At 41.4% G+C, this 23,313-nt stretch overlaps 1 protein-coding gene across 1 annotated transcript in view; it reads left to right on the top strand.

Moving 5' to 3' along the window:
- LOC147046167 (desmoglein-2-like protein) overlaps positions 1–23,313 on the top strand; it is a 155,056-nt gene that overhangs the window by 1,469 nt on the left and 130,274 nt on the right. Inside the window, exons 2-4 of the mRNA XM_085929682.1 lie at positions 782–853; positions 1,588–1,681; positions 8,698–8,843. The gene's annotated coding sequence lies outside the window, so the exon portion shown is untranslated. The remainder of the gene's footprint in view (positions 1–781; positions 854–1,587; positions 1,682–8,697; positions 8,844–23,313) is intronic.

The following is a 23,313-nucleotide window of genomic DNA, read 5'->3' as shown; positions in this document are numbered from 1 at the left end:
GGATCATTTGTAATAAATGGTAATATTTGCTGAAATCTGGTTTGAGTCATCATGTGAGATGTATCTAAAAAAAATAATCAGTTTACAAGAATAATAGAATTAACAAGGACATCTTAAACAGCAGAACTATTTTGTCCTGGACTTGAAATGACTTGAAAACTTTGGTTCACTCTTGAGTCTCTCCTTGCGCGTCTGTCAGAGTTGTTGAGACCTCGAGACGATTTTTGCTCACTGGATGAAAGCAACTTGACCTCCCAAACGTTTTCTGTGCCGTGAAACTTTCATTACTTGTGCAAAGATGCCGGACGTTCTTTAAGGAACGAGCGAACCTCTATCCTTTCTGGTGCTCCATAAAGTAAAGGTCTAGAACAGGTAATGATCTTCTGCCCATTGGCCAAGGATCATACATGTCCTTCATTCACTGCAACCCAACAACTCAAACTCATTTTTCAGAAACTTTCCACTCAGTGGGGGGGGGGAAACAAAGCAAAACCCCTGATGGTGACATTTTTAGACACTTAGAAATTACCTTGTCTCATGTCAGCATTGATCATCACAATTTTGCTTTTGTGAAGACGGTAAAAGTAGCAAAAATATTTTTTTAGCATACATAAAAAAAACTTAAATTAGCACCAGTAAATACAAAAAGCTGTTTGGGAGCTTGATGGATGGATTTTTCTTGTGTGCTGCTACAGTCCACTGTAACCCAAAATTTATTTCCATGACCAAAGCAGTAAAGTGATGAAAGCTGAGCTCTTTTCTGTCTCTGATTGCATCACAGAATGCGCAACATACCGGGCAGGATGTGCTGTGGATGGCGTGCACGATGTCTAAGCATGAAGCAAATTAGTGTGTGAGTAGTGACTTCTTTTGTAAATGTTGACATGTTTTTTTTTTTTTGCCTGAATCCTCACTGCAACATTATTGCCTGTTTAATGCGATGTTGAAACACAGACTTGAACTTCTTAATACACAATAAGCCCCTCCAAAAGGCAGCTCGACATAACTTGTAAATGCACAAATGGATGTTGTTGCTTTTGCTGGCTGCTATTGACGTCAAAGCGAGCTAAAAGGAAAGCGGCTCCAAAAAACAACAGCGCCTGACACGCATAGACAGAACCAACACAGCCTCCCTCATTACCGAGCCCCGGCGGAGACGAGCTGTCAGGCCGCAAACCCGCAGGAGCACGTTGCAGATGCTGCCGAGCGTCGGCCTCGCATCCCCCGGCGAAAGCAAAAAATGATGTCAGCGGGAATCAGCATTAGGAAATGTTTATAGAAGAAAAATTCACATTTTGATCACGACAAATTTTTCTCGTCTTTTTGAGTGTCTCGTCTGACATTCGTTCCGAATACAATTTCTTAAATAGCAAAAGACACATTTTTGTTTTTACTCTGTGAAAGACAATTTTATTTGAGTTCTTTCATTATTTTGACATTTTCAGTCATGTGACATTTGCAAGCTGAGCCTTGTTTGGTTGTTACCTGAGACAACAGCACGTGTAATGTCAAATTAATTAGATTAAATTAATTAATTAGAGAAAAGATGAACATTTTACTGATGACATTTATTTTTTGCTCTTACAGTGTGTGGTGTACTCCGGAACCTAGCTAATAACGACGCCTGTCGTAGAACCAAGACTGGCTGGCATTGGGCAGGACAAAATACAAATAACAAATGGTAAGAAACAGAGAAAGTGAGCCAAACTGTCACTTTTAAAATAGATCGTGAATAAGCAGAATAAGCAAGAATACGAGTGACTAATGAGGAAGCAGTAAAGCGGGGAGGATTACCAAAGAAACCGTATTGTGGGGAAAAATGTATTGCGATATACAAAATAGTTTTGTAACAGTAGCTGCTGTCGATTGTGTTATGAAGGCACATAAGAATGTGGCTCAATTTAAATGAGTGTCAAAAGAAATAATGCAACTCAATCAAAATCTTAAGTGTTCTCCATCCCTAATTATGGAGAATAAGAATAGCTAAACTATGACACCTTCCCCTAGAATGCTCTCAATAGTATACACATGCTAATCAATCTGTATTTGTAAATAGAAGATGACAGTCAGTCTTAGTGTGTGCGTGTGTGTACGTCAAACATCTACGAGTCAAATATAATCAACATGCGAAAGTGTGAATGTGAGTGTAATGTGATTGTTAGGCAACGCGTCTGGGTTTCGATAAATAGGCTTCATTGCGCTCTTAAGAACTGCACACTGCAAACTTGCGAGGTCAGCAATACTTGATGCAGCTCAAATAGCCTCCGATAAAAATGATAATGGGAGTCTAATAAAGTGATGTCACGTTATGACACGGGGCACAGTTTCATTGCATGTGGAAAATTGCCAGAATGAAAATGGTAATAGGCTGGCGGATAATCAAACCATTTGGAGATGATAAAAAAATGATAATACATGTATGACCACAAACGTTTTTTTTTTTCTTCTTCTTTTTTTACATCAGGACCAAAAATAACTGCAATTGCCGTGGGAGGCCTCAGAGTAGCGCCAGTGTGCTTTGCAACAATTGGAGCCCGGCAATGCAAACCACTATTGCTCTCGTTATGCGCATCACGTCACGCTGCCTGAATGTAATTCCACTGCATGAAATTCCCCGCCAGCTTTCCAAAGCTGAGCATATTTCAATCAGCCTTATCTCTCCGTTCACAGCATAGCGGTTTAGAGAAGAAGCACTCGGAGGCCTCGCAGGTGTGCCCAAAACCTCAGACAAGCATGCAAACAATGCTTTGATGAATAGGATGGTTGGAATAGAAGCTCGGCATGCAGTGATCAGCATTGTTTTGATTGTGCTGGAAACATGCGAGGCCGCATTTTTATCAAAGAACATTTTGTGTCTCCTCGTGCGAATGCGAAGTGACTGACATTCATATTAATATGGAACAGTTGGTATTTAAAACTAATGAGCCGGGTCATTTGCAAATGGGGTAACTGACTGTGCAGGGCTCCACTCTACAAAAAAAATGAAAGAAAAAAACCCCACACTCATTTCAATCAACCAATTTCTGAAAAAATGGCCAAATGAACTCTTGAATGCTCAGTGGACACCTGCTGTAACACATTCTTACATTTGCACATTGTGTCTTTGATTATCCTCACTGATTATCTTTTGGTGTTAAGCGAGTGACTTTTTTTTCCTATAGTTAATAAAAAATGTTGTGAATGTAAATTCACAATTTCTTCAAATCAAATTTGAGATGCGTGTTACGTAACACCTCAAAACTCTAAAAGAGACGTGCTAACCGCTCTCGTTATAGCATCGCGTCTTTCAATCACATGTCAATGTGGTGCTAGCAAGAGCGCTTCACGCCTGCGTACGAAAGAAGCTGTGCGGTTTCCATAGCAATAACAGAAATGCTATTTTCATTTGCACTGAGTGTAACCGCAGCGTAAATTACGACAAATCATGTAAGATGTCTCACTCAGATGATTGCCCCCCCCCCCCCCCCCCCACCTCTATGCTTGACTTCAAACTGCATAATTGATAGCCTACAGTAAATGTTTTGCAGTGCATGCTTCGGAGTACTATTTTTCCAATTGGTGACATGTTGTTGATGTCCGCCCTTGCTTCAATTGTCGCACGTAACCCACGTTCTGCTGAGACAATACTTGCAGTACAGATAATGACACAAAAAAAAAGCTCCATCAATATGGACGCTGTATTGTTCTGCTTGCGTGTGTGTGGTCACACACACCCCAAATGTCTTGCAGCGCACCAATCCGTCTGCTTTTTAAAATGTTGTCGCAGTCCACTCCCTGATGTGCTCTAAAGTGTCCTGATGATGTTTGTCGTGGGCTTTTGTGCGCACTGCTGGCCATATTTTTGTTGTTGTTGTTGTTATTTTTCTCCAGAGAGAAAGAGTGGGTTGACTCGGGAATACAAAACCTCACGAAAAATGGTGCGCTCTGGAAAAGCGGGGCAAAGTTAGTTGCGGTTGAAGGAAAACGGGCCAGAGGAACGACTCCCTGGTGTAAGTGGATGCGACAGCTCCTCACCCAGGAGAGCACTTGTACTCAGCGCACACCGGAGGCTGGCAGGGCCACCTGTCACACAGATCTGTGACTAAACAACTCTATTAGCCAACACGCATGGGGAGGCACAGTAGGGTGGAGTGTGCCGCGTGTGGTTGGCGTGGACATGTAAATATACTGTTTATGTATATACACATGCCACAATGCCGGTACGCTCCTAAATGTTGGAAAAACTAATAATACCATCCTGTAAATGTGTCGAAGGAAATGCTTAGCTCAAATTCAGTCTGACTGCAGTATTAGGCTAATAGGACTACATTTCCCATGATTCTTAGACACAGCAACAGGAAGTAGTTTTTAATTTACCGTATGACGAATACAAGAAAATGCAAATGTAAGGAAATTGATGTCGAGACGACTAAAAGAAAATGGCGCACCGGTTTGCAACGGTGCGACTTAAGGTCTGAAAATATGCTAGTTAAAGTTACATTAATCAGCACTAATGATTTTCAAAGGCCATGGACTGATTAGAATGACATGAAGGACACCCGAATGACTAAAATGGCTCAATCAAGTTTTGATCTGTTCTTGAAACAAACTGTTTGTCGATTAGGCCCATAGAGTCTGAAAAATACATTTTGCCACATACAAGTCATGTGCCCAGTGTCCTCGTTTTTCTGCAACCATCACGCTAATCAGGCCAACCCATCCTTGTCATTGCTTTTGACATTGTGTCTCGCTCTATGTATAGAAAGGCGACTGTCGCCATTACGCGTCGCCATGTGGGAAGAGTCATAAAGCCGGGGGCCGAGCCAGTCAGTCCGACGTTAGTCCGCCCTTCACATGCACACGACGTGCCCGTGTTTTTTTTTTTTTTTCTCTGCCACTGACTTTCATCGCAAATGACCGTTTCTCTCAACCCACAAATGGGAAGTTGAGAATTTTATAAAAAGCAATTCAAGTGGCGATCTTTATGTTCATCATTGGCTCGTTGCGTTCTGCCAGCGAGCCGGGCTGCCTATAGATTTGACTGTCCATACAGTAGCTGGTGCCTATGGTGCCTGAAGAGCGGGATTTACTCCTCCAGGAATGGGCCTTTGGCAGGCTCGCTAATGGGATATGGTCCACAGCTTCACCTGTTCCAATGAATTTCTCCCCTTTGGAGCAGCCTTTTGCATCACGTGATGGGGAGGTAATGGGGGAAGGCCATGATTTGAGAGACAGTGCTCACTGCTCATTTCCTCTTTTTTTTATTTTTTTATTTTATTCCCGGCAGAGTAAAACGTCACCTGTGTTCTTGCCCGGAGACGAGGAAAGGGAAACGGTAAAAGGTTTTCAGGATGAGGGGGGAAAAAAGCCGAAGAGCAATTTTGCACTTGAATGCCACATTTCCACCATGCGTTAGTTTGCTCCACCGTAGTGCGAGATGGTGACAACGTGTAATTCATCCACGAATTTAACAGAGAACCAGCACACCATACTTCACAAACTTGCTCACGCGAGAGACACTTAGGGCCCCGCCCCTCATTTGAATAATATAAGATACAAAATAAAAGTTAAAAATAAATCCTAAGATAAACAAAAATCAAAGCAAAAACAAAGAGCAAAGCAAATGTAAAAATACAAAAATAAATATACAAATACTATTAATTTACATATATTTACATTTTTTTCATATATTTTTTCATATTAACCATTACGAAAAAACATCATGGTTTTGTTAGTGGCCAATGCTGATGGAATAATTTGTGTTCAACCTCAGAGGCCCCACTGGAGAGTAACACATTTACAAATAACCCAAATAATTCTCTCGCTCATTCTTTTGTGCACGTTTTTTTGAAAGCTGGCTGATAAAAACCAAGGCTAATAAATGTGTGTTCCTGCCACATCCAGGGCAAAGTAGATGATCCTGTCACTTGAACAAGACATTGGTGGAGTATCTACCTCCAGGGTTACAATTCTCTTGTGTCACTTTCCTTCTGGCCGAAACTGATGCTTTAACCTGAAAAGCCTTTCCAGGAGTCATGCTTTAACCTGAAAAGCCCTTCCAGGAGGCATACTCAGTGTATGAAGAAAATATGATGCAATGATGGAACAAGAGTATATTTATGAGACTGAGAATCATACATTTTGCAGTTTTTCCCAAACTGCAGAGACGGTCCTAAAAAGCTTTGCTGCGCTGAACGCACTCATGTTAACGTTGCTGCACCGCGCTTACGTCAACCTACCCAACATAGTGTTATTTACACTACCATTAACTAACTAGCTAGCTACTAATGCGGCTAAATACGTTGGGGACTCACCCTCAGGTCAGTTTCACTTCTGCGGCAGCGAATAAGCTAAACATCTGACCAGTATCGACGAGGAAAGATGAAGAAGCCATGCTAATTGCTAACATGGCTAGCGCTTTTAACCACCAGAGCTAAGTGCTTTGGGCTTATCGAGTATATTTCATAAACGTCTGTCTGGAGCTGCATTAAAGCGGAGAACATCCAACTTTGCACAACCACAAAAGAGCTAAATCAATAAGTGTCTAGGCACCGGAGAGAAGATCTACTCGCTAAACAAACCAGGAACTGGAAATTACACTAAACGTCGTTTATATCCATAGAACATCTATCCATCCATTTTCTGTACTGCTTGTCCTCACAACGTACAACATTTAGAAAAAACATAATTACATATTTGCATGAAAAATATTTACATACTATGTCTCCTTGAAATGTTTTGCGCTTTCATGTGATAGGCCATTCATGTATCAACATGTATATGTGTCCTTGAGCATCAAGCAGTTCCCTGGACATTGATGGTGAAAGTCAGAATAAATAATAAAATAAAATAAATAAAACCATCTGTCTCATTCATCGCTACCTTTTGTTCGAATACTCCCTTTGAGCTTGTCCTTTACACACAAATCAATACCTGCATCATGATGCACTTGGCTTCTGGTGCCTAACCACAGCAAGAAAAACAAAACAACTGCACTTTGCTTCGTGAGCATCGTGCAACAATCGGACGAGACTAAATTTCACCCATCCAAAGGCCCGCTTCTTGTTTGTTGGCATCCTGCACGCATGGCATTTTAAACATAAGTGAACATGAAAAGTGTGTCGCCGCGCGGAAACAGAGGTGACTCATTTGCGGATCAAAGTATTTGTGTTGCGTGGTATGCAAAACAAACGCCTGACAGACTGAACATTGGTTTCATCTATTTTGGAGTTAGCACACTTTTAAAACCCACTGGGGCGAAAAAAAAAGAGGAAGCTTTGGTCATGTCGGCGCTCTGTACTAATTGTGTCCATTCTGCTTTCTGCTTATGGAGAAAATAAAAGGTTATTTGTGTCATTTGAAGATAAAATGCTCATAAATACTTTGTGCAGGAGATTGTGGTCAAAGCTAATGGCGTCGTTGGCCTTTTCTGCTCAGATTTTCTTTGTCTGCTTCTTTGGGAAAAAATATCAACTCCCAAAAAAACAAAATTGAAGTATGAATGGTTATTGGAATGATTGACAGATTGACTAGTGGTTTCATGGTGGTTGTGCTACGTGTTACAAATGGAAGTAATTGTGTGACTTTTTTTTTTAATTCGCGTAATAACATTCATCATTTCGTCTCCTATTGTAATGTGTTTTAAAAATCCAGATTAAATTGCGCTAAAATTTACCACCCTAATCAGTATGAAGTCAACCTCCCATTTGGATGTCAACACTGCCTTGTGACATATGCAAAATAATGCTTTTAATGTTCCCAACCTTTTGCTAGATTGAACGTTCCCTTAAATGTCGGCGACGTCAGTCAAAGTGACGGTGATGTGAGGTGCGTCGGGTGGCGGGCGGCTGGGCGGGAGTCAAGGTGTAAGATGGACTAGCTGCGCTTATTGACCATGACAGGTGATGCTCCCTTTCATTCTAGCGAGTGCTTTGTCAAGACGCTGTGGGAATTTTGAGCAGATTCATTTTCTGGTTTTCATGTTATGACCCGTCAATATGGAAGATAATTTATTTGGGCCTATTCAGGAAATCGGGTTGTCAACACATGACTCACAAGGTGGAGTCATAACAAAGATTGATGACTGGCTTGGGGACTAAAGTGACAATAAGATGTGGCTCATCACACACCGGTCGTTTTTATATTCATTAAAAAAAAAAAATCCTTCGCTTACCCTTGACGAACAGATTGTTAATTCGGTCTAAGTATGTGGTTATAAAATATACACGTGCGATCTCCAAATACATTTGAAATGAATCAAACAGACATGCGAGTAAAGATGTGACAATGTTTGGTGTTTATAGTGTCAAGTCAAATCAAATTCAATCAAATATGTTTAAAAAAAAAAAAAGCCTAAAAAGTCAAACAAAATCAGGAGTTGAGCTATAAGATGTTCAGATGATGGATGGATGGAAACTGTCATCATGCATTATGAGAAGATTTTTTTTTCTCTACTTGTGTTTTTTTTTCTGACATTCCCGCAAAGAGTAAAAGGATGTTGAATTCTTCAAACCACAAAAGCGACCCACTATGACGGAAATGGACTTTGTTGCTCTTTATGAGCCATCCAATTCGGAAAATGTCTGCAACAGAAATTGTGACAACATAATAGCACACATCTAGAAGGAAAATGACCAATGAGGCTTTACAAGAAAGGTGTTTTTTTTCTTCTTCCCAGTATACAATTATTTAAATTGTTCTCCCTTTGCTTGTACACAGATAATTGGTTCCCTAGAGTGCTCTCCTTCCCATCAAGTGTGAAATTAAAATCCAGAGCCTCTTCCAAGCTACAACGCTGTCATGCTGAGGAACTATCTTGCTAAAACATCCAAATCTTGTGTTACAACAATGAGGTCATCAAAAAGGTAAGCCGAACTGCAACTTGTTTGTTCCGTGCACAGAGTAGCGTTAGCTTCTGATGTTAGCTACTGCCACCTTTGATTGCACCGTGACCTTGTTGACACTGAGGCGGCGTGTCGTATTTGATGTTCACGAGCCGCTCACACACTGTAATGTTATGAAATGCTGCCCCTGTGAGTGAAAATACTTCCATTTAATTACGGGAGCATGCTTTTTTTGTCAATGCTTGGGGCTCTGCTCCTAATTATCCAGATTCAAGGTAAGAAAATCCACACGATCCATTTCCCCATTGGTATTATGATAAGAAGTGTCTGGTCACTCGCACACATGAAACGGGCCTAGAAACTAGGCCAATTTCAACCAGACAAGAAATTGGGTGTGTAAAGTGTGCAAAAACTTATGAAACACCACAACCCTGCATCTCTGCTAAGATCTTCGTACCGGGTGAGTCATTTTACTTTGTTTTTTGTTTTATTTCTTTTAATTGACTCGTCTTTATAAATAATAGTAGTCATTAGCTTAGATGTACATTGCAGCTTGCAAATGGAACCCCTGCTATTTTATATATTCATGCATGCTTTCACAAACAGATGGCACTTGTATCACAGATTTGAGCAGCAACGTGTTTTAGTTAAAACCTTGCCTATAGAATTTCAAGATTTTGGATGGAACAATTTCATTAGTGAGGTTGAATTGTCCTCAAAAGGAACCTGCCTAGAGGCGCTCATGTAACATTCAGAGAAGAAAAGCAATGGTCAGCTCAAATTGGCCTGACATTCAGGGGAAAAAGACCAGCTCCGTCCGCTATGGTGTCCGTTCTGTGCACGTCCTAAAATGCTGACATCAAAACAAACAAGACCGAGAAAATAAACTGTGACACCACGTCAAAAAAACAGCTGTCAAGCGTCCCCACGTACCGTGGATGTGTTTGGGTGACAGCCCAGGGAAAGGTGTTTGAAAGACGCCTCCAACCAAGAAGTATGTTTGACGTTGTAGACGCCCGTTGCCAAAATGTCTGGCCATCAAAGAAATGCCACGTGGTCGCGGCACGAGATGATTGCGTTTTAGTCTCTGACTAAAATCTCGCCTCGTGGATATTGTTAAGAAACTGCCAATGTCTCCAGAAATTAGAGCCACCCGCTCCGACGCGGCGACAAAATAAAGGAGCTGCTTGTTTTCCCGATGAATAGACGATAATCACACAAAATTGCACTTGTACGGCCGTCCCTCGACAATGTTACCATGGTGATTGCTTCTTATCGCTGTAATGATATCACTGCATATGCAATCTTGCTGGCAGGCTCCCCTTGTGTATTACGCATCATATTTGCTGACTCCAACATTGTGCTGCCGTACCTGCTCCTGGAAGGTTTTGCATCAAATAACAAGAACAAATACAAGCGACCGCTGTCATTTATTATTGATCACATGGCAAGATAGTGAAATAGAAAGTACCGGTGAGCTCTGACACCTTGGCAAAGAATATTGATATAATATGTATGCGGTACGGTCACAATGAGTTTGAGGGGCAAAGCGGATGACCTCGTCGAGCCGAATATGTTACGTTGGCGTTTTTAAATATGTTTTTATCTTGTGGTTTTTATCTTGTGGCGCTCAGCAGCCCAAATGAATGCTGGCTCCAACCCGCTGTTGACGTTTCTTTTCTTTGTTGGCGACCACACGCGTGAGACATCTTTTTGCTTAAGGAAGTTTGGCAGCCACAGTTGACGGCTTTGATCCCCAGAGTTTAATTTGCATCATATTAAAGTCCGTGATTTCCTCACTGATACAAGCCTCTGCGAGGAAACATTTCATTTGATGTGTCGCTAGTTCTTTTTATTTGCAAGGATGTTTAGCAATATTATTTTTATTATTAGGATGCCTTATAACAGCCTAGATTTTTTTTCTACCTCCTTGACTATGCAATTTATGCCCATGTATGAAATGTCTTCTTTCTAAATCCATCAATGAAAACTATTACCAGCTTTAGACAAAGCAAGTAATCGAGGGACCAACAGACCAATAAAAAGACAGATCGCCGTTGCCGGTCCAGCGCTTTCTGCCAAAAATAAACACGTTTGCAAAGATGAGAAGAGACCTCTGAATGGCTCGCACTGTTGTCACTCTATTTAGTGCTCAGCAGGTGAGTATGGTCCTCACCAGAGGTTCAGAAAATGTAGAGAAAGTAAGAAAAGCCAAATCTGCAGGGTGATATAGACCTAACAAGCTAAAACAGCCTCTGAGTTGCCTGGAGACGGTGGCACAGTTACAAAGCATAAAGGGAGGAAATAAAGTCCTGCCAAGCGCAGGGAAAAAAAAGAAAGAAATAGCTGGCAGAGAGAATATGACTAAACGGGTAGCGGCCATGTAGCACAGTAGCTGCTAAGGATAAATGATGGACGTAACAGTTTGGAATCAATCCGGGTGGCACATTTGGTAATCACAGAGGCGGTGACATTTTGATAAAACCCTTTTTAATGCCGTACGCAGACGGCAATTGTTAGCAAATAGTCGCCAATAGGACACTGTTGAGTGCTCTGGAGGCCCGCGAATGACATTTTCCAGCGGCAACCTTTTTCTTAATTAGAGAGCAAATCATTGAGGCGTCTTATTTGTAGTGTCGCTCAGAGTTAATAGGTGTCTTTTAGTAACTAATCTGGAGCCCTTAAGTTCCCTTTTTCCAAAATGCAACAAAATGGGAGTTGCTGGTGGGATTTATGGGATTTTGTAACGCCCTGCAGGTACAATTTTTTCATATCTGCTCGCTCCCTTCGCCTTCTGATAACTTGGGCTCTAAGCCCTCAGTGGGAAAGTCAAATCCTTCTTTGCTTCTTTTTAATCTGACTTTTGGGCACTTTTCACCGAGTTAGCAAAAATGTAGGAACCAATTCCTACGCTCAGTAATATGAACAATAGATCTATATGATCATCAGTTTGTTGATCTTACCCCAATGTTGTTGGTATTTGTCTTAAAATTGACAAATCTAATTAAAACGGAATTTGACCAGGTTTGTTCATTTATCTTCACAAAGTACGCCGTGTGAGCCGAAGAACTCGTGTTTCCGTCATTCCCAAATATGACCTCATTTAAAGTTGGGTACATTTCAAATCGTGTTGAAGTCACCATTTATCTTTCAAGATGTTGTCTTAATGTGATTAATTCTCGGATATTACCGTCAGTCTTAATTAATTGTCTTCTGAAAAAGGATAGCTGATGCTTTATTGCGATCTTTTTTTCATCTAACGCTGTCTCGGTGTCGGCATTGGTGCCGCTACTATTCTATGTCACATTCTCTTAAACTGGTTTGTCAAAGCTTTATTTATTTTCTCTACTTGTCAACCCGTATTGTTTTCAAAGGCCAGTTTTGATGACCGCATATCGCTTTAAGGCATTGAAAACCCGGACATATAAAAATTTATTACAGTCCATCAGATGACACAAAGCCATCACAATAGAAGTAATTAAAATAATTTTATTTCGATGTAAGGTCGATATCAATTCAAAATATCAACCTTAAGCAGCCGAGGTAAAAACAACCAAATCCCGTCTGAGCTCGCGGTCGTCCTTGTGCGGCCATCCAAATACCAAGGCGTCTTTGCGCTTTCGCTCTCTTCTAGCTCGTTGATCTTTCCCGTTGCCACTCGACGAGCTCTGACTGCAGAATATCAATCAATCACACCACGCGCGTCACGCTCACCTCTGCTCACCTCTGCTCTCACCGTGGCAATCAACTGATTGTGCTTCTTCCATCTGCTCGCTCTACAAACCTATGCTAAAATGTCAAACAAATTAGGAAGCGCAATACCTGTTAGTATCTCCCAAGTCAAAATTCTAATTCCAAATTTTAACCATCAAGGACATATAGTGTACGTTACTTGGGCATTTTTCAATATCACATCTTGACTATAAAAAAAATGACCCGTACTTGAACAAACTCGAATGTTCCCGCCAGTCCGCCCTCGCCGTAAAAGCAAATTATCCTCGGCCATTTGTTGTTGTCCGCCGTAAAGCGTAGCTTAATCTGTTGGATGCTCCAGACCGACATCACTTTATGGCACGGGAGTTCCTAACTATGACATCTGTTCTGCATCAAGCTCACAGCTGCCGCCAGCCTTGCAGTTCAGTCCAAACGACGCTCGGTGCTCCTTAACGGCGGATAAGCCGTTCTTTTTTTTCAATGCTGTCATCTGTACCTAAAGGAACGTGACAAAAATGTCCGTCTTTCCATGATCTTTATTTAAATCTACTCTTGAGTACGCTCATTCAACAAAACCGCCGCAATGGGAATAGGAGGTAATCTTCTGAAGACGGCACGTCGAGAATACCAATACTGTTGAAGCTTTGCCGCAGTTTCTCGGACGGTTTGTGTAATCTGATGCAAGCAAACGGCCTCGGAGAGGACTTCTTACGCTTCCTCCTACAATATTAATGAAAAGGAAAATACGTACGGGCAAGTTTGATGAGTTCTTTCCCAAACGGCCGTGCTCCACTCCCACCGCTGAGGTTAAACTCTCACCGATGACCTCATCATTTAGAGTATTAACATCAGTATAATGTACAATGCGACGGCAAATACTTTCCATCCATAATAGAAGTTCACGAGGTAACAATGCAATAGAAGCAGCGAGATATGAGAAGAACAATTTGGTTCATCGGCCGCCTACACGCGAGCAAAATTAATTACCGTTATTCACCTACTCGTCATGAACATTAAAACCCGTTTATAGTTTTCAGAGGCCAGACCTCTGACATTCTTTTAACAACTTGGAAGGAATTAATTAAGATGGAGGAGGAGAACAAAGTCTTGATTTTTCAAGTGGTCATTAAGCCCTCGGTGAAGATGTTGTTCTTCAGACTAATGACGTTCGCCATCAACTGATGCAATAATGCCCAACGCTGCTGCTGCTGCTGCTGTTCTTATCAGTGACTGCTGATTTCTGATGTGCTGAATGCAGCATGTGATTATTATTATTATTTTGTCTCTAAATGATTTCCACACAAGAGAATCTAATTTGTAATCAGCACCCGGCGCTTCCAAAAAATACAAAAAGATGATCCGCTGAATACCGAACATTGGCTTTGCTACTTAAATCAATACGTCCCTCATTACGCTGTCCTGAATATTTCATCTGAAAGACGATTACTTCAAATGAATCATTTAAGTGCAGTCAGCGTTTGAGGGGTTCAGGGCTACCCTCGTCCCAGAGCTTCTAAATCCGACCGCCCCAACGGCAAGGTCTGGATCACATTCTGAGATGTTTCTCTCGCACGTTGTCAGATTAGCACATCAAAGAATTGAGTAAAAATGCACAGGACGTTTCAAAAACTGTGACATCATCCGAAGCAGACAAAATTAAGCATCATGATTTGGCGGGGGAAAAAAAAATCAAAATTCCAATGACATATCAAAACTGACTGGTCTTTGGTGTGTGTCTGTGTGTGTTTTTGATCATCATATTCTAAATACATTTTACGTCAAAGACGGACAACAAAGCAGTTTTTATTTTTTTTGTAGCGTCATTTTATGTCTCTGGTGATTTTATTTTTTCTAATCATCCAAACAGTGTGTGACTAGAATATGAAATAATGACAAGATTTTTGATAACTCCCTTTATTTTAAGCTTCCAATCACTGCAGTGGATTCCATCCACTGTATGGAGAATACTTTATATTGCTATAATGAGAACCAAGCTCATGAAAGAATATTTCACGTTCACACACACAATTATACATAATTGTATTCCAAGGACAAACAGATGACCACATTTCTTTCTATTTTTTTCTGATATTTTTTCTTACATCAGTAATGTTTTGGCAACCATTTCGAACTGATCCTACGTGCGTGAAGCACATGTCGACCTGGAAGAGATGAAACACCAAAACTGTTAAACCATTTATATTTGCTTTATATTCTGCCGTTTTAGCTGTAGGTCTTTCACGACCTGTACTTAGCTTTTTTTTTTTTTTAACTATCTTTATCAAACAACCTTTTTTGTAGATTTCAGTATTTACTTTCAAAAGGCGGATCTCATGAGTGGACGAACGCCAACGCCGAATAGCGAAGCCAAGTAGCAGTTGAAAAGCAGCGCTTCGCTTGACATCAAATGAAGAAACAATCATAAAATATTGAGCGAGTAGATTTGAACCTTCCGTATCTCCATGAGGGATAAGCATGAATCCATTTTCCCGCTCTCTGAACTTCATCAAGATGGAGATAAGTCTTCTTTCAAGTGTTGAGCTGTGCTGGATATTAAGTAATGCAAGGTCAAAGGCGGCATTCGTGTCAGATTAGGGAAATGTCAGTCCCTTTCCCGTTTCCCAGCCCCGATAGTGAAGAATGGCGTCGGACGGCGAGTACTATTTAAATGTGCCGTTGCACGAACGGGTGTGTTGATTGTATGAAGAGCTCTCGTTTCCCCGCACATCCTCACTCATTCAAAGCCCCGCTCTCAGCCAGGTTATAATTTCTGTGTAATTGCCTCCATTAGCTTGAATGGCTCTTGTGACGCTGGAGTGTGTTTTGACATATTGTGAGTACAGCGAATGGGGCATGGCCCTTTGCATCTCTGCTCTCTCTTCAAAAGGCAAAAGTCTCGTTGTTATTGACTGGATTCATCAGCATCCGCTAATGCATTCATGCATTTCAGCAAATTGACGCAGTTGTTTTCCAGATCAGTCTGGGCTCATTTCAGGGAACGGTGCTGCCTGACTGTTTTTCTCATCCCTAGCAAAGAGGTTGTTGTCATTACCGCCAATATGTAAGTGATCATGGATACACGCTGATTACTTAACCACAGAGCGTAAAGTTTATGTGACGGAGATTTCTGCAATCCAATTAACGTTTAAGGTAGAAATGGTATCAAGTATAAGAGAGCAGCTTGGACTTGTGAATTGGAAGTGAAGTTGAGGGTGACATTTTGAGAGTTCTGGACCACATGAAGCCATGGACAACTTTTATTCCTATTAAGCATTGTAAGAAATTATTCAAGAAGTTAAATATGACCTCGCTGCAAGCCCACATTTCACCTTTTGGTATTTGCAGCTGGATGTGTCATCATTAGTTCAGCATGTACACAATGAGCGGACCGGTCTGGTGTGCACAACACAAAGCTTTTTGTCAAATGGAAATGCGATGCAGTTCATGAAAGACAAAGAGCTTCATTCAAATTCCTGTCGGCATTTCCCCTACACGACTCCTACAAAAAAGTCAAGCAAAAAATTGCTCAGAAAAAGCCATTGTTTATCTGCCACGCCTTTATATCCTCTACTAGTTTGTCCTTCCAGAGAATGCTGATAGGGACTTATCGGCTTCCATCGCTCCCACTACTCCTCCGTATCACTGCAATCCTACCGAATGGCAATCTGCACTTTGTTCTCTATGGATCAATGGCTCAAATCAAGTATAAACCAATTTCCTTTACAACAGCTCTCTGGGAAGTAAACATACTCCCTGGGTAGCTTGCCGAACCATTGCTCAAATAAATGTTTTGGAACTTGGAAAGTCGAGACGGTGTCAAATATGGTAGCTGTCCGATGGAAACTTTACAAGGCCGTTTAATGACAATTTTTAACCATGTCATTCCGCGGGCACTGCAAAAAAATGCGTTGCGAAATAACTGACGAAAACGATTTTGTAATTCTAATTCTGGCACTTCCACGTGATGTAAGGAAAAACGTGTGTTACTAATGTCAGGTGGAAGGATGTATTAGCAAGCTAGCTGCTGCCAGAGACATATGGGCAAGTTAATTCTCGGTGAACACTGCAATGGTTTGATCTCCCGTACGAAGCGTTTTCTCTGAGCCTCCCACTTAATGTTTTGACACCGTTCCACATGTAAATGCTCAGCGTGGCTCTCGTGAATACTGAGAGCTCTCCTTCGCACATGAATTGTCAGAGTGCTTGGAGATCATTTAATTCTTTAGAGATGGTGATTAACACATGCATTCGTTTCAGGCTGTGCACCTCTTTGATGCTAGTGGAGGGATAAACGCCACTAGAGGGAATGAGGAGGGGGAGTATTGTACATTGCCACACACCATTACCGTGATGTGTGGCAACGCGTGGAAAAAAAAAAAGAAGGAAAAAATAGCCTCCGTCAAAAGAACAAAAAGCACTTTGCGGCTCGACAATGACAGCACCGGGCAAACAAGTAATTATTCGCGCAGTTCACGTGTATCAACATCGGCTCGTATCGACATCCTGTTCACTTACAAGCTACAAACCTCGGGCTCTGCTGAAAAAGGTCAATGTATGGATTTATCAAAAATCGCAAGGTGTTTACAACAACCCAACTGTGACCACAATCTGTCCCCATTTACATATCGTATGTTCGTATGAGTAGTTGCTCATTTCGTCAAATTAATTCGCTTCTGGTTGTCCAGGTCACTACCCGACAATGGCTTCTCACCTACCGAAAACAGAATTAATGCATTTCTTGAAAAAGGGTAATTTGATGAACGAGTATCCGTCAGTCAGCGTATTACAAATATTAAAACACACTTTGGAAAGTCTTGATGACAAGGAGAAGCCTATGGCAACTACAGTCAATGGCTAATTAGGTAGCGGCCAACGCAAGAAGATAATGTTGCAGTCGACACCGACACTCAAACGCAAACCAGTCAAGAGTTGAAAGGCCACCTCCGTTATGACATCTTTTCACAGCATTTCACAATTTTGAAGGCATTTGAGGTACCACTGCACTTGTGAATAATTTCATCATTTAACGGAGCAGTTTTAACCAATCCCCTAAGCACACGGAGTTTGCTGCCCCTTCACTGATAATATGCCAACACCGACTTTTGGTTGAATCTCTTTTTGTTTTTAAAGGTCATTGGCTATTCAGAAGCTCATGCTAAAGGGCATCCGGGCCTGAATGAAAGCAAGGTGAAGGTCATTTGTAGACTGGTAAATCGATCTGTACATATATTATCTCTCATCTGTAAGTTTATGCTATTATTATCTTGGGCAACTTTACTTTTTATGGTGGAGTTTCTGAGAGTTGGACTTGGATTCAGATGCCTGACTTTTGACTCTGACCCATCGTACCTAAAAGAACTTATGGTGCCGTATTAACCTAATAGAGCTGCCAGAGCTTATTTTAACTTGGAGGTCGAGCTGTCAGGCTTCTCTCCTGCGGAAGCCGTTTCCTAATGCTGTCTGGAGGGCAGACATTCTTTCTCCCTTCGTGAATAGACTTCTTTCCTTTTTGATCGAGGTTATAGTGGGGGATGAATCAGGCTTGTCCTAGCTCATCTCTTAGCTATGCTGCTATTGATCTAGCGTGCTGGGTGATCTGTCCGGATACGCAGAGCTTCCCCTCCCCGTCTCTTCTATCAATCTTTCTTATATCTTTATTTCAACTTGTGGTCGCCGTTACCAACGCGCTACCTTACATTTTTCTGTAGATACGGCGAAATGTTTCCTTGCATGCGGAAAATCGTTGACTCCTTCAGTTTGAACCCATCAATATCTCAGAATTAAAGAAATAAGAGAGTGATCCGGGGCCTGGGGAGCAAGAGAAAGAAGGTTCGGTGCTCGCTACATCATGGCCGACCTGTCATTACATGTAGACAAACTGCGCGGGGATGATGGGGGAGGACAAAAGAGGCGATTAGTTGGACAGAGTAGCGGTAATACACTCCCAGGGGCGCAGTAAGTCGAGCCGCTCAATGCTGCGACCAGGTTCGCAAAGCAATTAAGCTGGCCGAGAGAGTCAAAGTGGCTTAGCCTGACGCCGGGCAGCTCTGCTCCGCCGTTGAGAGCGGAGGGTCACTTTCACTCCCGATCGGTCTACCTGTGTGTCTTAATACGACCATCCACACTGGCTCCGCGAGATGAGAACACGGCTGAAGGGACAAGCAGGGGCCACCGCCGTACACCGGAGCACTTATTCTTCTCCCGGTCCTATAATTGCGCCTGACACATCCGTTGCCTTAGCTCCCAGATCGCCAGCAATAGATAGTTGCTTTTATGCTTTTTTTATTCTCCGTGTCTTAATGAATTATTCATGCGGGATTGAACGAGGGGGTATCGTGTCTTAGCAAGTAAACAGAGAGGAAGAAATGGCTCCTATAAAATATATCAATTACCTCGCATAGCAAAATTATAATGTGGCCACATTTTATCATTGACACAACACTTAAGTATTAGTCAGGCAACAACAGGTAGTTGTGACTGTAATATAAACTAATAATGTCAGCACAGACATAATTCATTTAATATTTTCAGCTTCATCGGCATATTGTTACTGTTATGTTATGAAGCAATTTTTGTTTTAAATCTTTTAAAATGTTGGAAAAATGCAAAGTGTGTATTCGGATTTTCCACTCTTGGATTTGTTTTGACTTCTATTGTAAACGATTGATCTTTCTAGACTGTAAGTGCGCCTATTGCGAGAACTAAATGAGATTATTTCTCCCTAAATATTCCATTCTGTTTGATCTCCACAGTTCGAAAAGTGCAGACATATTCCTAAAATTGCCATTGTGTCTACTTGTCATTTTACAAGCATTGCCGTATGTATTAGCCACGACCGCCAGGCAATCAGAAAAGCCAATAAAAACCTCAGTGTACTCGAAGCATTTTAAAAGTAAGGCCCTTGGACAATTCTCAATCCTCAAAAGGTGTATTTTTGATTTACTTTTTTTTTCCCCGCCTCCATCGTCCGCTAGCAGACTGCAAGACAAGCAAGATTACAACAATGAAGGCGGCGATGCCTTGGGGGGGAACAATTTCCAACTTACATTCTCAAGCTCTCTTCTCACCTTGAGGGTCCGCCGAGAAATCTGCGCTCCCAATTTCCAGTTTCCTGGAGAGCATGTGAGCCTGGCTGTCCTGAAATACGTTCTTTGCTAGAGATCCATGAATTGAAAGCAAAACGAGTCTCCTACATAGAATCATCAGAGAGCTAAAAACGCAATCATACTCGCATTTGGCCTCTAGTTTCAATTTACACCAATTAGTTTGCAATAAAATTCATGCTTGTTAGGATGGCTTAGTCCACACATCATTCATCATGTTAGTTAAAGCCACAAAAAAACCTCTGCTATCAACTTGCCACCGCCGCAGAAAATTGCTCGCGATCTTTACCGAGGGCAGTGAAAAAGTCAATGTCCTCGTTTCTCTGAGTTATCGATATTCCTTGAACTTTAACACGTCGGTGTCGGTATTCTAGAATTCCGAGTGTCTGGTGAAGGGCGACTCTCGTGTTACAAAGGACAACAATGCAATCAAGGCAAGGGCAACTACCCAAGTGTGAATTGACCACATGGCCGTTGTGCATTGTGGTCCAATAGTGCCGATATAAAGAGCCAACAAACCGGGTTCAAATACCAGAAATGTCAAAAAAATAAATAAAAAAAATGCAGCGATACTGCTCGTCTCCTAAAAAATATTATCCCGACAGCGAGACATTTTTTATTCAGCTGGAATCGAGGCCTTTGTCAAGACAGTGCCGCCCAAGCCCCAAATCACAAAAGTAGTTAAGGCACGCCTTCTTTACTTAACAAATAATGTCCGCAGGCAGCGTGCGTGTCTGTCCCAACACTGTTGACATGAAATGATCAATGACAGTAGATCAGCCCCACGGGAAGTTGTGTGATGCGTATCGCATGATGAATGGCTTCGCCGGCTGTCATGAACTGCGCCGGACCAACCCGGTGAAGGCTTCATAAATCACAAACATTCTGAGATGTGAAGTTCTGTGCACTTAATAAACGCTAACATTCGGAATGCTCAACATGCCTGCCTTTTGATGTCTCGGGCAACATTAAAAGATCAATGTTTGCCTCCAATTTGGATGGTTTATATCCGCTGTTTTCTCTTGACACTATTCCTATTAAAGTGCCCGCAGTCTAACGATGAATTAAACATGGAACGCAACAGTGTAAGATATCCCGCAGGAAAGTCTGTCATGCACTAATGAACGGCTCTTCAACCTGTAAGTGTTTCCCTCTACAAAGAATAAATACTCCAAATCAAAGGAGCCCTGATGGCCTGCCAGTGGCTTATAAAGTATTCAAGCAAGATGGACCGTTTACGTTCCTCGCCGACATATGGCAACGGATTTGTCCCTTTGGCCTTCTCTTTCACTCAACAACTACCGAAATTCTTCTCAAATATGACAACTTAAATAAATTTGAAAAAATGACCAACAACGTGACATTTAATCTTTAATGATTTTGGCTTATCCACAAAAACAACTCCTTGGTGGGCGGAGCTTCCTGCTCCTTGCCTGCCGACGGATTACCTCTCCATTGTCTTTGTCGTCGTCCATGTTACGGCTGTGTACAGGAACTTACTTTTGTTAAATGATAAATTCCCTAATTTACATGAGTTAAATGAATAGTGTAGTCAGTTGTTTAAATTAACTGGTGCAATTTACACAAAATCCCGTGGTGATTGTTTCTGCATACTAATTTACAGGAAATCACCCGTTCCTTATCTAATTTAAATGTAGTTCCGATTCTTTTTTTTTTTTTTACATTTGCTTCCACGCAAGTCATTATGCTTTGGCCACAATTACTCTCCTTAATGGTTGCATTAGTAAGACGGGGCACCAGAAGAAGATCTTGAGTATCATTATCCAGCCACCCACCAACCTCCAAACCACCTGCGCACACTTTACCGTAGACTGGCAGTTCATTACTCGCACATTTACGTACCCGTGCGGATGTCAAAAGGACAGCGGCAAAGGACTCGAAGGGAGTGCTCACTCAACAGCATGGGTGTCAAACTCAAGGCCCCTGGGGCCAGATACGGCTCGCCATATCATTTTATGTGTCCCTCAAAGGCAAATTGTGCATCGACTTTGTGTCAGTACTAAAATTACACATTATCTTCGCTTTTAAAAATATAGAATTGCGAGCAATTTTTATGAGCATTCATCTTTTTAGAATATTTGAACAGTTTTTACTCGTTTCTGATTTCAAAAGTAATTATTCATCAGTTTGTTGTGTAGCCTATTATATAAGACGCTCTGAAGGAAACAATGGGTATGATGCAGCCCACGACAAAAATGAGTTTGACACCCAACTCTATGAGATTAAGTGGAAATGTGCAATACTAGCGGGATCTATTTAATTCATTGCCTCACCGTATATTTACCAAGCAAAAACAAAATGATTGTCACGTAGCAGTAGTTTATTTGGCCATGAGTTGTTTTTTCTGGCCCCCGCATCCCTTTTTCATGGCAAGGTCAATGCTCATGGAAACCGCTCCACAGAAACATGTAGAAAAGTTGCAAAAACCCAATATATGCTATATAACTTCCACTAGACAAGGTTAATTGGCGGGCGTGAGAACTTTTTTAATTCACAACTTTGAAGATGTCTCTGCCCCGGAGGCTGCAGATTTTTACCAAATACCTGTATATGTTGGACGGTAAATGATGAAAAATTCAGAGGGAAAAGGAATGAGTGTCAAAATGGCCCTCAACTTTCAATTTCCAAAAATACATGATTCATGAAAAGGATAATTAAGATAGGTACGCTTCCCTCTAGAATTATTAGTGATCCCCTTTGTGAATACTTGCACGATAGGAAGGCAATGAGCATAGAATGCGCTATTAGTTAGCGTGTCTATTTAAAGAAGCCCCTGCTCATTTTTTTTGGAGTGACCAACTCAATATAAATTTGTAGTTGAATGTTGCATGTTCAAAAAACAAAATGCAATCCTTTTTTTTTTAATGAAGACAGCAACTCTTGAAATAAGTTGCTCACAAACGGAACGGGGAATTCATAATACACCAATTTATGTTCCGATTTCTCTGAATTGTATGAATAGTCTAAGCAGATTGCTCTCTGCATCATTTCCAACTCATCTCTATTGTTAAAGAATAATTTGAGTGTTTTCAAACAAACTTCGTAATGATAATGGTATGCTTTCATATAGCTGCATCAGTAGAGTCAATGACCCTTTTTTTTTTTCATGCTACCTGATTAACATGTAAATGAGGTAAAATGCCATTTTTCAGAAAGGGTGCCATTCAAGCCCAAACCACCATTGCATGAGCAATTTGAACAACTTTCCTTTAGCCTGCATTATCTCCGGCCCAGTGCTTGCAAGGACACGATTTTGCTTTTTCATTAGTAGTCGTAACCTATAAGAAAGCAGCAAAGTTAGCGCCCAAAAGTGAAGCTTCGTGTCGTGAAGCATGTCCATACATAAATGCCGCTTGTTTGCTCTGTAAGTTAAATAACAAAGTCTGACAGCAGGTCGTGTTTGAAGCCGCTAGTGCAGAATGGAATATCAGCCGGCAGACATCAGCACTCCCATCACTACGTCGTCTCCATTGCCACCAAGGACAATGATGCATGAAGTGAAGTGAGCTTCACAATCATCCAAGGCATCTTAACATCATATAGGACACCATACAGATGGAAAATTACCACTTTTGTTGTATTCTATGGAACAGCAGCTCGGTGCTCTCACAAAGTGTACGTTTGCCAGTCAGCAATTTTGGAATGCTATAAAG

This window comes from Syngnathus leptorhynchus, chromosome 14 (assembly GCF_054491065.1).
Source record: "Syngnathus leptorhynchus isolate UIUO chromosome 14, UIUO_Slep, whole genome shotgun sequence".
Taxonomy (NCBI): domain Eukaryota; kingdom Metazoa; phylum Chordata; class Actinopteri; order Syngnathiformes; family Syngnathidae; genus Syngnathus; species Syngnathus leptorhynchus.
This window is presented reverse-complemented; position numbering and strand designations above follow the sequence as displayed.